Source organism: Trachypithecus francoisi, unplaced genomic scaffold (assembly GCF_009764315.1).
Source record: "Trachypithecus francoisi isolate TF-2019V2 unplaced genomic scaffold, Tfra_2.0 Lachesis_group4, whole genome shotgun sequence".
In the NCBI taxonomy this organism is placed as follows: domain Eukaryota; kingdom Metazoa; phylum Chordata; class Mammalia; order Primates; family Cercopithecidae; genus Trachypithecus; species Trachypithecus francoisi.
In genome coordinates this window covers 113,760,041-113,771,983 of record NW_022681469.1, presented here as the reverse complement: position 1 = coordinate 113,771,983, position 11,943 = coordinate 113,760,041, and positions in this window count along the sequence as shown.

Sequence of the window (11,943 nt, the reverse complement as noted above, 5' to 3'; positions counted from 1 at the left end):
TTTTTGAGACAGAGTCTTGCTCCCAGGCTGGAGTGCAGTGGCATGATCTTGGCTCACTACAACCTCTGCCTCCCGGGTTCAAGCGATTCTCTTGCCTCAGCCTCCTGAGTAGCTGGGATTATAGACACCCACCACCACACCCGGCTAATTTTTATATTTTTAGTAGAGATGGGGTTTCACCGTGTTGGCAAGGCTGGTCTTGAACTCCTGACCTCACATGATCCACCCACCTCGGTTTCCCAAAGTGCTGGGATGACAGGCGTGAACCACGGCACCCGGTTGCGTTTCTGTTGTTTTAAGCCACCTGGTTTGTGGTACTCTGTTTCAGCAGCCCCAGGAAACAGAATTCCCTACGTCATTTTCGGCAGCTCTGTCTCTCACATTTCATATCCATCCTACGGGAAATCCTTCAACTGAGATCCAGAATCTGACCGCTGCTCCCTCCTCCCCTGCTGCCACCACCCCCGTCCCTGGCAGGGCTCTCACAATGCCTGGCGGGTCCCGCTCACCCCTCACTGCGCCAGAAGTCAGTCTACAAAACTGCTCCAAGACCACATCTTCCTCTGCCCCAAACCCTTCAGCGTCTCCCATCTCAGAGCAAACCCCAAATCCTTCCAGTGGCCCCCTAAGTCCCTGTCCAACCTGGCCTGTGACCTGGTCACCCCCAGCCCCTGCTGCTTGTCTGGCTGAGTCTTTCCCGAGTTGTTCCCTTTGCTGGGCAGGCCGCTGTTTCCTGGACATGTGTGGGGTTCCCTCTCTGCTCCTTCAGGGCTGTTCAAGCATCACCTTCGTCTGTGAGGTCACCTTGGCACTCTCCTCTCCTTCCTGTCCTTATACCCATGGCGAATGTCACCTTCTAACATACTATTTTTTTTTTTTGAGACGGAATCTTGCTCTGTCTCCCAGGCTGGAGTGCAGTGGTGCGATCATGGCTCACTGCAACCTCTGCCTCTCAGAGTCAAGCGATTCTCCTGCCTCAGCCTCCCAAGCGGCTGGAATTACAGGCACCCACCGCCAGGCCTGGCTAATTTTTTTTGTATTTTTAGTAGAAAAAGGGTTTCGCCATGTTGGCCAGGTTGGTCTCAAGTGATCTGCCCGCCTCGGCCTCCTAAAGTGCTGGGATTACAGGCCTGAGCCACCACGCTTTGCCTAACATACTATTTATTTATTTATTTTAAAATTTATTTGTACTTTTTTTAAAAAATAGAAACAGAGTCTTACTCTGTCCCCCAGGCTGGAGTGCAGCGGTGCAATCATAGCTCACCACAGCCCCGGCCTCCCTGGCTCAAGCAATCCTCCCATCTCAGCCTCCCAAGTAGCTGAGACCACAGGAGCACACCCCCATGCCCAGCCAATTTTCAAAAAGTTGTTGTAGAGATGGCATCTTGCTATGTTGCTGAGGCTAGTCTGGAATCCTTGGTCTCCAGGGATCCTCCTACCTTGGCCTCCCAAAATGCTGGGATTACAGGCGTGACCCACTGCAGCTGGCCTTAACTTGTTGATTTAATCTGAACCTTACACGGTATATAAACTTGAAGACAGAAAGGATTTTGCCTATTTTGTTCACTATTTCTACTTCTAACACCCAGAATACTACCCAGCACATAGTAGGTGTTCATTAAACATTGTTGAAAGGAAAGAGGGATGGCGTGAGGGAGGGAGAAAGGGCTACTTCCTCACACTTGTGTTGTAACCTCACAATGACTGGAATTAGGGGAGGGAAGACAAGACTCTAAGGAACAAACTCAGTGTCTATCTAGACTGTCCGGAAGTCTAAGGAACAAACTCAGTGTCTATCTAGACTGTCCGGAAGACCCTATAGGTCAGGATGAATGGCTGGGTAGCCCTGGTGTGAGACATGGTGATGTCTGGGTGTCAGGAGGCAGGGGCCTCCCTCCTTGAATCCCGGAGAGAGGGACTGTGGTGTGGGCCCCTTCCGGCGTGGCGGCATCGGGCAATTATCCGTAAAATTATCCAGAAAGCCGCTGGCTTGGCTTCTGAGGGTGGTGCCTTGTTCTGTGTTGAGGAGGGAAGGTCAGAGGGTGGAGGCTGGGGGAGCGGGTGGGCTGTAGACAGAGTGGCAGGGGCTGAGGGAGTGAGCTGAGCTGGGTTCTGTGTGGTAGTAGGCCAAGGGGCTGAGGAGGCCCCAGGGCCATCGGGCAGGGAATGGGCCAGTCTCTTAAACTGAGCTATCCTGATCTCCAAGGGATCCATGGAGAGTATTGAGGAACTTGGATGGGAGGAATTGCATCTTTACTGACGTATTTGTTTAGAGACAGAGTTTCGCTCTGTCCCCCGGGCTGGAGTGCGCTGATGCAATCTTAGCTCACTGCAGCCTCAAACACCTGGGCCCAAGCAATTTTCTCACCTCAGCCTCCCAAGTAGCTGGTACTACAGGTCTGCATCACCACACCCAGCTGACCTTTAAATTTTCTGTTGAGACAGGGTCTTGCTATGTTGCCAAGGCTGGTCTTGAACTCTTGGTCTCAAGCGATCCTCCTGCCTTGGCCTCCCAAAGTGCTGGGATTACAGGTGAGAGCCACCACACCTGGCTAAATTTTTAAAGAAAGTTTTTGTAGAGATGGGGGTCTTGCTCTGTTGCCCAGACTGGTCTTGAACTCCTGGCCTCAAGTGATCCTCCTGCCTTGGCCTCCCAAAGTGCTGGGATTACAGGTATAAGCCACCACACCTAGCTAATTAAAACAAAAATTTTTTTTTAGAGATGGGGTCTTGCTGTGTTGCCCAGGCTGGTCTGGAACTCCTGGCCTCAAGTGATCCTCTCACCTCAGCCTCCTGAAGTGCTGGGATTATAGGTGTGAGCCAGTATGCCCAGCCCTACTTTATATTATGCTTTTGAAAACATTCTGAGAAGAGGGCTTGACTTGACTTAAAGCGGTTCATGGTGCCAAAAGTTTCATCAGTAGGTGCTTTCCTTTTTTTATTTTTGAGGTGGAGTCTCTCTCTGTTTCCCAGGCTGGAGTGCAGTAGTGTGATCTCGGCTCACTGCACCCTCTGCCTCCCAGGTTCAAACAATTCTCCTGCCTCAGCCTCCCGAGTAGCTGGGAATACAGGCGCCTGTCACCACGCCTGGCTGATTTTTGTATTTTTTGTAGAGACGCGGTTTCACCACGTTATCTTGAATCCCTGAGCTCAGAGTGATCCGCCCACCTCAGCCTCCCAAAATGCTGGGATCGCACCCTGTAGGTGTTTTCTACAGAGGCCCACATAGGCAGTGAGGGGTGATGGAGGACACTACTTTCTGGGCGCCTTAAAAGATCTAGGAGATGAAATGCCAGCCCCAAAGCCATCTGCATGCAGTGCCCAGTGTGTCCAGCAGGTGGCAGTATCTGCCCGGCTATGCTTTCTGCAGGCTCCCAGCCTCTGCCGGGTGCACTGTGGGGCAAGGCGGGCAGAGGGGCACGGACGGGCAGGGTCCTGGCATTGCAGCACCTGCCGGCACACCTGCATGAACACACAGGCACACTGTATGCACACACACATACTCACACATCAGTGAAACAGCCCAACTGGCAATCAACTTCTAGAACTTTCAGCCCCTTCCAGGACAGAAACCTTTTCTGGGACGCTGGCCCTTGAGAAATCTTTTCAGAAGAGGAGGTCACTTTTGTTCTGCCTCTTCTTTTTCTTGCCCAGTAGCTTTTCCGAGGCATCCACAGGTCAGCACAAGTCCACAGCTACAATCACAAGATAGTTTGACTGTGGGTTGAGGAAATGGAGGTCTGTGTTCCGGCCTGGCTCTGTGACCTTGGGTCAGCCGCTGAATCTGTCCAAGCATTTGTTTTTTCATGTGTACAATGTGGATAAAGAGGGGACTCGCTGTAATCTCAGCGTTTTGAGAGGCCAAAGTGGGAGGATCATTTTGAGGCCAGGAGTTTGAGACCAGCCTGGGCAGCACAGTGAGACCCCATCTCTACAAAAAATAAAAATAAAAAAAATTAGCCGGGCATGATGGTGGGTGCCTGTGGTCCCAGCTACTAGGGAAGCTGAGATGGGAGGATTGCTTGAGCCCAGGAGTTGGAGGCTGTAGTGAGCTAGGATCACGCCACTGCACTCTTGCCTGAGTGGCAGAGCAAGACCCTGTGTCTTAAAAAAAGAGAAAGAGAAAGAGAGAGAGAGAGAGAGAGAGAGAGAAGAGAGAGAGAGAGAGAGAGAAAGGGTGTGTTTTTCTAGGCATTCATTCAGAAAACATCACGGAGGCACCCACAGCTCGCTGCCCCAGGGACCCAGCAGAGCCTAGATACCTGCCCATTTTTTCCCAGCTTGTTGACATAGTGAACTCACACAACTCAGCAATTGAAAGATAACCCAATTTTAAAAAATGGGCAAAGGACTTGAATAGACATCTAGCCAAAGAAAATATACAAATGGCCAATAAACCCCTGAAAAGATGCACGATGTCATCGGTCATTAAGGAAATGTAAATCCAAACCACAATGAGACATCACTTCACACACAGCTCCTAGGGCTGTCGTCAACTGGGAATGGAAGATTCTATAAGAAGAAGTGTGAAGAGAGACTGAGGGAGCTGCCCACCTCCTCCCTGACCCCCTCTCCAGGCTGTGTTGCATTCTCCAGCTTCTCACCAGGTCTATGTGTGACCCACAGCAACCCTTGCCCTATAGTCTCCCAATCTGAGCTTCTCACTGGGGACGGGAAGTTTCTAAGCGAACTCCTCCCTCTATGGGCATCTTTCTGACCTGTTTTGTGCTGGGCGTTGGGGACACTGGCTCAGAGGTGTGCAAGACCCGGCCACGACTCCCTTCCATCAGATGATGGGGACAGATGCCCCAGGGCTCCAGAACACGGCTGTGGTGGGGAGATGAAGGAGGGAAGGAGCAGAGGCCACCAGCTGGACCCCTACACGAGACCCTGGGGGGAGCAGGGAGGCCTTTGGGGATCCAGGGTGCACTAACCACTTGGTGCTACTGCCACCGCCTCGGCTGTGGACAGCTGCTGATTCTGGGGCTGCCACCACCGTGACAGCATGATCAATCCACCTGTTTTTCCTGCTTCTACTATCCCCCTGTTTGCTCTTCTCTGTAAACAGCACACTGTGCATGTGCATGTGTGCATAAGCATGTGTACGTGTGTGGGGGCATCTGCATGCTGGATACCTTCCTTCCTTTCTTCCTTTTCCTGAGACAGAGTCTCATTCTGTTGACCAGGCTGGAGTGCAGTAGCAACAATATGTCTCACTGCAGCCTTGACCCTGTGGGATCAAGGGGTCCTCCCACCTCAGCCTCTGCAGTAGCTGGGACTATAGGCACGCACCACCATGCCAGCTAATTTTTGTATTTTTATAGAGATGGGGTCTCTCTGTGTTACCCAGGCTGGTCTCAAACTCCTGAAACCAAGCAATCTCCCCACCGCAGCCTTCCAAAATGCTGGTATGACAGGTGTGAGCCACCACACCAGGCTCATTTTTGTATTTTTTGTGGAGACAGAGTCTCACTGCGCTGCCCAGGCTGGCCTCAAACTTCTGAAACCAAACGATCCCCCCAGCCACAGCCTCCCAAAGTGCTGGGATCACAGGCGTCAACCACCGTGCCTGGCTCAAGGCTGGGTGCATTTTTTCACTCTGTTGCTCAGGCTGGAGTGCAGTGGTGCGATCTCAGCTCCCTGCAAGCTCCGCCTCCCGGGTTCACGCCATTCTCCTGCCTCAGCCTCCCGAGTAGCTGGGACTACAGGCATCCGCCACCATGCCCGGCTAGTTTTTGGTAGTTTTAGTAGAGACGGGGTTTCACCGTGTTAGCCAGGATGGTCTTGATCTCCTGACCTCGTGATCTGCCCACCTTGGCCTCCCAAATTGCTGGGATTACAAGCATGAGCCACCGCGCCTGGCCAATGCTGGGTGCATTTTAAAGTCACGAGAGAGTGTGTGTTAACATTTTGGAGACTGTGATCAGCCAACAATCCCCAGCGCAGACAGCCTATCTGGTGGGGTTTGGGCTTTGCTGCCTTTTAGTTTTCTTCCAGCTGCCCCCAAAGCCCCTTTGTGCTCCTAGGAACAAGCACTGTGTGTTGGGGGTGGGGGGCGGTGCTATAAGCTCTTCTTGGAGGAAGCCTCGGGAGCAAGGGTTCCCTTTAAGACAGGTTTCCCTTTAAGACAAGGTTGTCCTGCTGAAACCAGGTCCTCAACTCCTAGGTCCCCAAAGGGCATTTGACCTGGCACTGGGCTGCTGCAGGCTTGGTCCTGGGGGGAGGCTGGGGGTGTGTAGCAGGAACTGCTTCTCTCAAGCAGAGACCACAGCTTGTGTCTCTGGGCCATACACTGGAGCATTGTTTTCCAGACTGTAAGCTGCGTCAGCTCACTCTCCCACTCAAAACCCTCATGGATTCCCCATAACATTGAGCCCCAGGTCCAAACGCTTAAGGGTTATCATCCCAGCTGCGGCACTCCAGCTCATTTGCTACAGCTTTCGCACGTTGCTTGTTTGATTTGTTTCTGTTTTTGAGACAAGATCTAGCTTTGTTGCCCAGGCTGGAGTGCAGTGGCACGATCATAGCTCACTGCAGCCCCCCACTTCTGGGCTGAAGCCATCTTCCCACCTCAGCCTCCCAACTAGCTGGGACCACAGGCGTGTACCACCATGCCCAGGTAGTTTTAAATTTTTCTGTCGAGATAGTGTCTCACTATGTTGTCCAGGCTGGTCTCAAACTCCTGGCCTCAAGTCATCCTCCTGCCTTGGCCTCCCAAAATGCTGGGCTCACAGGCATGAGTGACAGCGGCATCTGGTCTCCCCGATTCTGCCTTTGTTTATTCCTTTCTATTAAAACAATTTTTTTTTTTTTGCCTTTTGCCCAACTATTGAGCAGCTTGCAGACTTTAAGGTCAGAATCTTGTCTCTCTAGCAATAAATGCTTTCCTCCTTTTTTGTTTTGTTTTGTTTTGTTTTTGAGACAGGGTCTTGCTCTACCACCAGGCTGGAGTGCAGTGGCGCAATCATAGCCCACTATAGCCTCGACTTCTCAGGTTCAAGGGATCCTCCTGCTTCAGCCTTCCATGTAGCTAGGACTACAGGCATGTGCTACCACACCTGGCTAATTAAACTTTTTTTTTTTTTTTGGAGAGATGGGGGTCCCCCTATGTTGCCCAGGCTGGTCTTGAACTCTTGGGCTCAAGGGGTCCTCTTGTCTTGGCCTCCCAAATTACTGGAATGACAAGCATAAGCCACGATGTCTGGCACTTTTTCCTTCTTTGCAATAGCCCTTTTAAAAAAAGTCTCTCCTTACTAAGCCTGGATTTATTTTTATTTGACACTCTTGAGAGATGGTTGTTAGTGACTGGGCTCAAGTTTCAGGAGACTTAGCAGGAAGCCTTCCCTCCTGTTCCCTGGAATGTGCGGACCCCACCGGAGGCTCGAAACAGGGCCCCACAATTGGTGGGGAAAATGCTTTCATGTGTGAAGGAGCAAAACTGAATGATTTTAGCCCCAAGTCTGTTACAACACAAGACAGGGTTAGACTCCACCCTCCCCCCACACAGCCCAGCGTCATCCCCTACTAGTTCAGCATTCACAATAAAAGCCAGGAAACAAAAGATGACCTCATGAAAAGACCTGGAGACTTGATCTCTTCTTGGAACCAGGAAGGGGAAAATGCATCAAGAACAAAACAGAAATGAATCTCTCAGTGATTCCTCCTACCTGAGCACCTCACCGAGGTCACAGAGCTGAGGGCCGCAGCGCTGGGATTTGAGGTCCTGGGCTGCTGGATGGACCACCACCCTCCTGGGCATCTCAGCAGGTGTTGCGTAGGTTTTCTGACAGTCGACCTGCCCGAGGCCCACCTATCCCAGAGTGACCAGGTGAAGGTTGGATCAGGAAGATGGGAGTTGAGCCGCAGGGGTTGCTGTGACCACCAGGGGGCGCCAGACTCCAGAGGAACAGGAGGGTTTAAGGCCCAACTCAAGACGGTTCAAGACCCTGTCTGGCTCAAATCCTTGAAAGCTGCATGATAGAAATAAACAGAAATAAGCTAGCTTTTCTGAGTCTCATTTTCCTTGTCTCAATTGAGGGAAACCATAGCACCCACCTAGGGAACCCCGTGCCGTGTGCCACATGGGGAGGACTTAGAAAATATTAACTCCGACGACCACTGTCGGCCCCAATCTACGGTTGAGAAAACTGAGCCCATGGAGGTGGGGCTACTTGCACATAAAAACTAGAGAAATGTCCCCACCCAGTTCTTAATAAAAATCCAGTTGAGGCTGGGTGTGTCACGCCTGTAATCCCAGAACTTTGGGAGGCCGAGGTGGGCGGATCACTTGAGGCCAGGAATTTGAGACCTGCCTGGCCAACATGGTGAAACCCCGTCTCTACTAAAAATACAAAAAATTAGCCAGACATGGTGACGCGCACCTGTAATACCAGCTACTTGGGAGGCTGAGGCAGGATAATCGCTTGAACCTGGGAGGTGGAGGCTGCAGTGAGCCAAGAACGTGCCACTGCACTTCAGTCTGGGAGACAGAGCAAGACTCCGTCTCAAAAAAAAAAAAAAAAAAAAAAAAAAATCAGTTGACTGCATAGCTCAGGCATGCTGTTGCACCAGGTTCAAGAATCTTCCAGTGCCCCTGGAACAGACATCTTTAATTTTGTTTTTGTTTTCGTTTTTTTGAGACGGAGTCCTGTTCTGTTGCCCAGGCTGGAGTGCAGTGGCATGATCTTGGCTCCTTGCAACCTCTGCCCCCTGGGTTCAAGAGATTCCCATGCCTCAGCCTCCTGTGTAACTGGGATTGCAGGCATGTGCCTCCATACCTGGCTAATTTTTGTATTTTTAGTAGAGACAGGGTTTCACCATGTTGGCCAGGCTGGTCTTGACCTCCTGGCCTCAAGTGATCCGCTCGCCTCTGCCTCCCAAAGTGCTGGGATTACAGGTGTGAGCCACCGTGGCTGGCTGTAACATAGACTTATATTGGAATAGGCAGCTCCCTGCAGTGGATAATGCAGGGACCACCATGGGGACAGAGAGAGCTCCAGGTCTGAGCCTCAGCTCAGCCACAGGCAGCCACACTGACCTCTCTGAGCCTCAGTTTCCTCCGGAGATAATGCTTGGAAGTGGTTGGAAATGAGGTGTGGGGATGTCGTGAAAATGCTTTGTTTCCAGAAATATTGGCCCCAACTTGGAACTCCTTGAGGATGGGGTTGGTGGTCAACAGTGTCCTGGTGAGGATACCAGGGACGAGGGGACCAGGGCTTAAGGATCACAAAATCTCTCCGCCTAAGGGACCGGTCTAGGGCCACTGCAGAGGATGGAAGGACATCATTGTCCTGAGTGTCCTGGGGTAGCCGGGGAAGGAGCACTTGTCCCAGGAGCCTTCTCCACTGCCTGGGTCTTCTGATGGCAGAATATTTGTCTGCGGGGCACCTCACCAATAATGGATTTTTCCCTCAATGCCCTGACCTTGAGGAGAGCACTCTCTGTGATTTTCCTCACAGCCTAGCCTGCAGCTCCATCTTTAAAAATAGTTGCAGAAAAACCCATTGCTTATTCAATGAGCTCTTTTGTTAAAAAAAAAAAAAAGAAAAAAAGGAATACCCTGCAGTTTCAGTTTGTTTAGTTCCTAAAAAATACACTGCAGTTATCAAAGAGCTGGCTTATTAAAGAAAAATAGGATGATGGGAAGGAGGGAGAGGGGGAAGGGGTAGGGATGATGGTGGAGCTGGGCTGGGCTGGGCTGGGCTGTGGCTGGAGGGCCAGGCTCAGACGCAAACTTCCAGTCCCTTCTGCAAATCCAGACAATCGTTCTACCTCTTTGGGCCTCAGTTTTCTCATCTGTATGTTGGGGATAATAATGATGATAATGATGACGGTGATGCTGATGCTGATGATAGGGGCCATGTGCGTGGTGCCTGTTATCCCAGCACTTTGGGAAGCTGAGGCAGGAGGATCGCTTGAGCCCAGGAGTTCAAGACCAGCCTGGGCAACATAGTGAGACCCTCGTCTCTACAAAAAATTTAAAGAAAAATTAGCCAGGCGTGATGACGCACACCTGTAGTGCCAGCTACTTGGGAGGCTGAGGCAGGAGGACCACTTGAGCCCAGGAGTTGGAGGCTACAGTGAGCTATGATCGCACCACCGTACTCCAGCCTGGATGACAGAGTGAGACCCTGTCTTTAATAATAATGATGATGATGATGTTGGGTGCTGAAATTCAGAGCTGAGTAGGGCACTATTCCTCCCTCCACTTCCCCTCACCTCCCCAGTCAAAATTCTGGAGAGAATGACTCCTTCTTGTCTGCCCACTGCTCAAGGGGACCTGGCCTCCTCTCTCCTGTCTCCTCGGAAATTGCTCTTAACAAAGATATCGAGAATGTTCACATGGTCAAATCCACCTTATTCAAGAAATAGGCTGGTCACAATGGCTCATGCCTGTAATCCCAGCACTTTGGGAGGCCAAGGCAGGTGGATTACTTGAGGTCAGGAATTTGAGACTGGCCTGGCCAATATGGCGAAACCCATCTCTACCAAAAATACAAAAATTAGCTGGGTGTGGTGGTGCACGCCTGTAATCCTAGTTACTCGGGAGGTTAAGGCAGGAGAATCACTTGAACCCGGGAGGCGGAGATTGCATTGAGCTGGGATAGCGCCATTGCATTCCAGCCTGGCAACAGAGTGAGACTCCCTATCAAAACAAAGCAAAGCAAAACAAAACAAACAAACAAAAAAAAGAAAGAAAGAAAAAGAAAAAGAAAAATGAAAAGAAAATAAATACGTGTTGATCACCTTATGTGAGCCAGGGGGTGATCTCTACAAAATTTTTTTTTGTAGAGTCAGGGGTCTTGCTATGTTGCCCAGGCTGGTCCTAGGCAGTTTCCAGCCTCATCCTGTCTGAAGCTTGGAGGGGTGCTAGGTCCTGGGCCCCAGCCCTTCCCCCCAAAACCCTGTGTTCTCCTGGTTTCCCTTCTGCCCGCTAGCCAGGGTTTCCCTCCTTTTTCCTGACTTCCTCTCTAATGATGTACCTCAAGGTTCAGTGCTGCGAACCCTGCTGTGTCGCCTGTGTCCTGAAGGATCTCACCCTCTCCAGGAGGTCACCTTGCCAGTAAGCAGCTCAGGAGAGCTGTGGCCATCTCTCACCTCCACAGTGCAGCCCTCTGAGGTGGCACCCGTGCATGTCATGGCTGTGGGTCCCTCCAAGACTCAGAGCCACCTACCCAGAACCCACTGTGCCGTCCCTAGGACTCTCCCTAGGACGGGGTCCTAATTTTGTCCTGGAGAGCCATGGACCCAACTAAACTGTATTTTCCAGCCCCCCCATATGGCTGGGGTGGCTGATGAGATTAAAGCAGAAATTTTGGGTGAAATTTCTATGAAATTTCCTTAAAAGAGAGACAGGCAGCTTTTTCCATCCCTGGCACCTGTAGTACCAGCTACTTGAGGCTGAGGCAGGAGGACTGCTTGAACCCAGGAGGTGGGGGCTACAGTGAGCTATGGTCACACCACTGTACTCCAGCCTGACAACAGAGTGAGACCCTGTCTCTAATAATAATGAGGATGAGAATGATGGGGCCACCATCCTAACCCAAGCCCCTCTCATGTCTGGTGAGCTTGATGACAATGGTTTCCCAACTGGCTTCTCTCCTCCCTCCATCCTCCCCACAGCTGCCAGAGGCATATGTATCTGACTTTCCAGGCATAAGTATCCAGGCATAAATACTTTCCAGGCATAAGTGTCTGACCCTGTCATTGCCATGCTCCAACACCTGCTGTGGCTCCCCATTACCCAGGAAGAAGTTCAAGCTCCCCATTGAGCTTATGAGAATTCCAGACCTCTCCAGCTCCCTTTCTGCCCCCTTCCTCCCCATCTAAGACCTAACCCCATAGTGTTCCATAGAAATATAATGTGAGCCACATATGTACTTTTTTTTTTTTTTTTTGAGATGGAGCCTCACTCTGTTGCCCAGTCTGGAGTGCAGTGGTGCG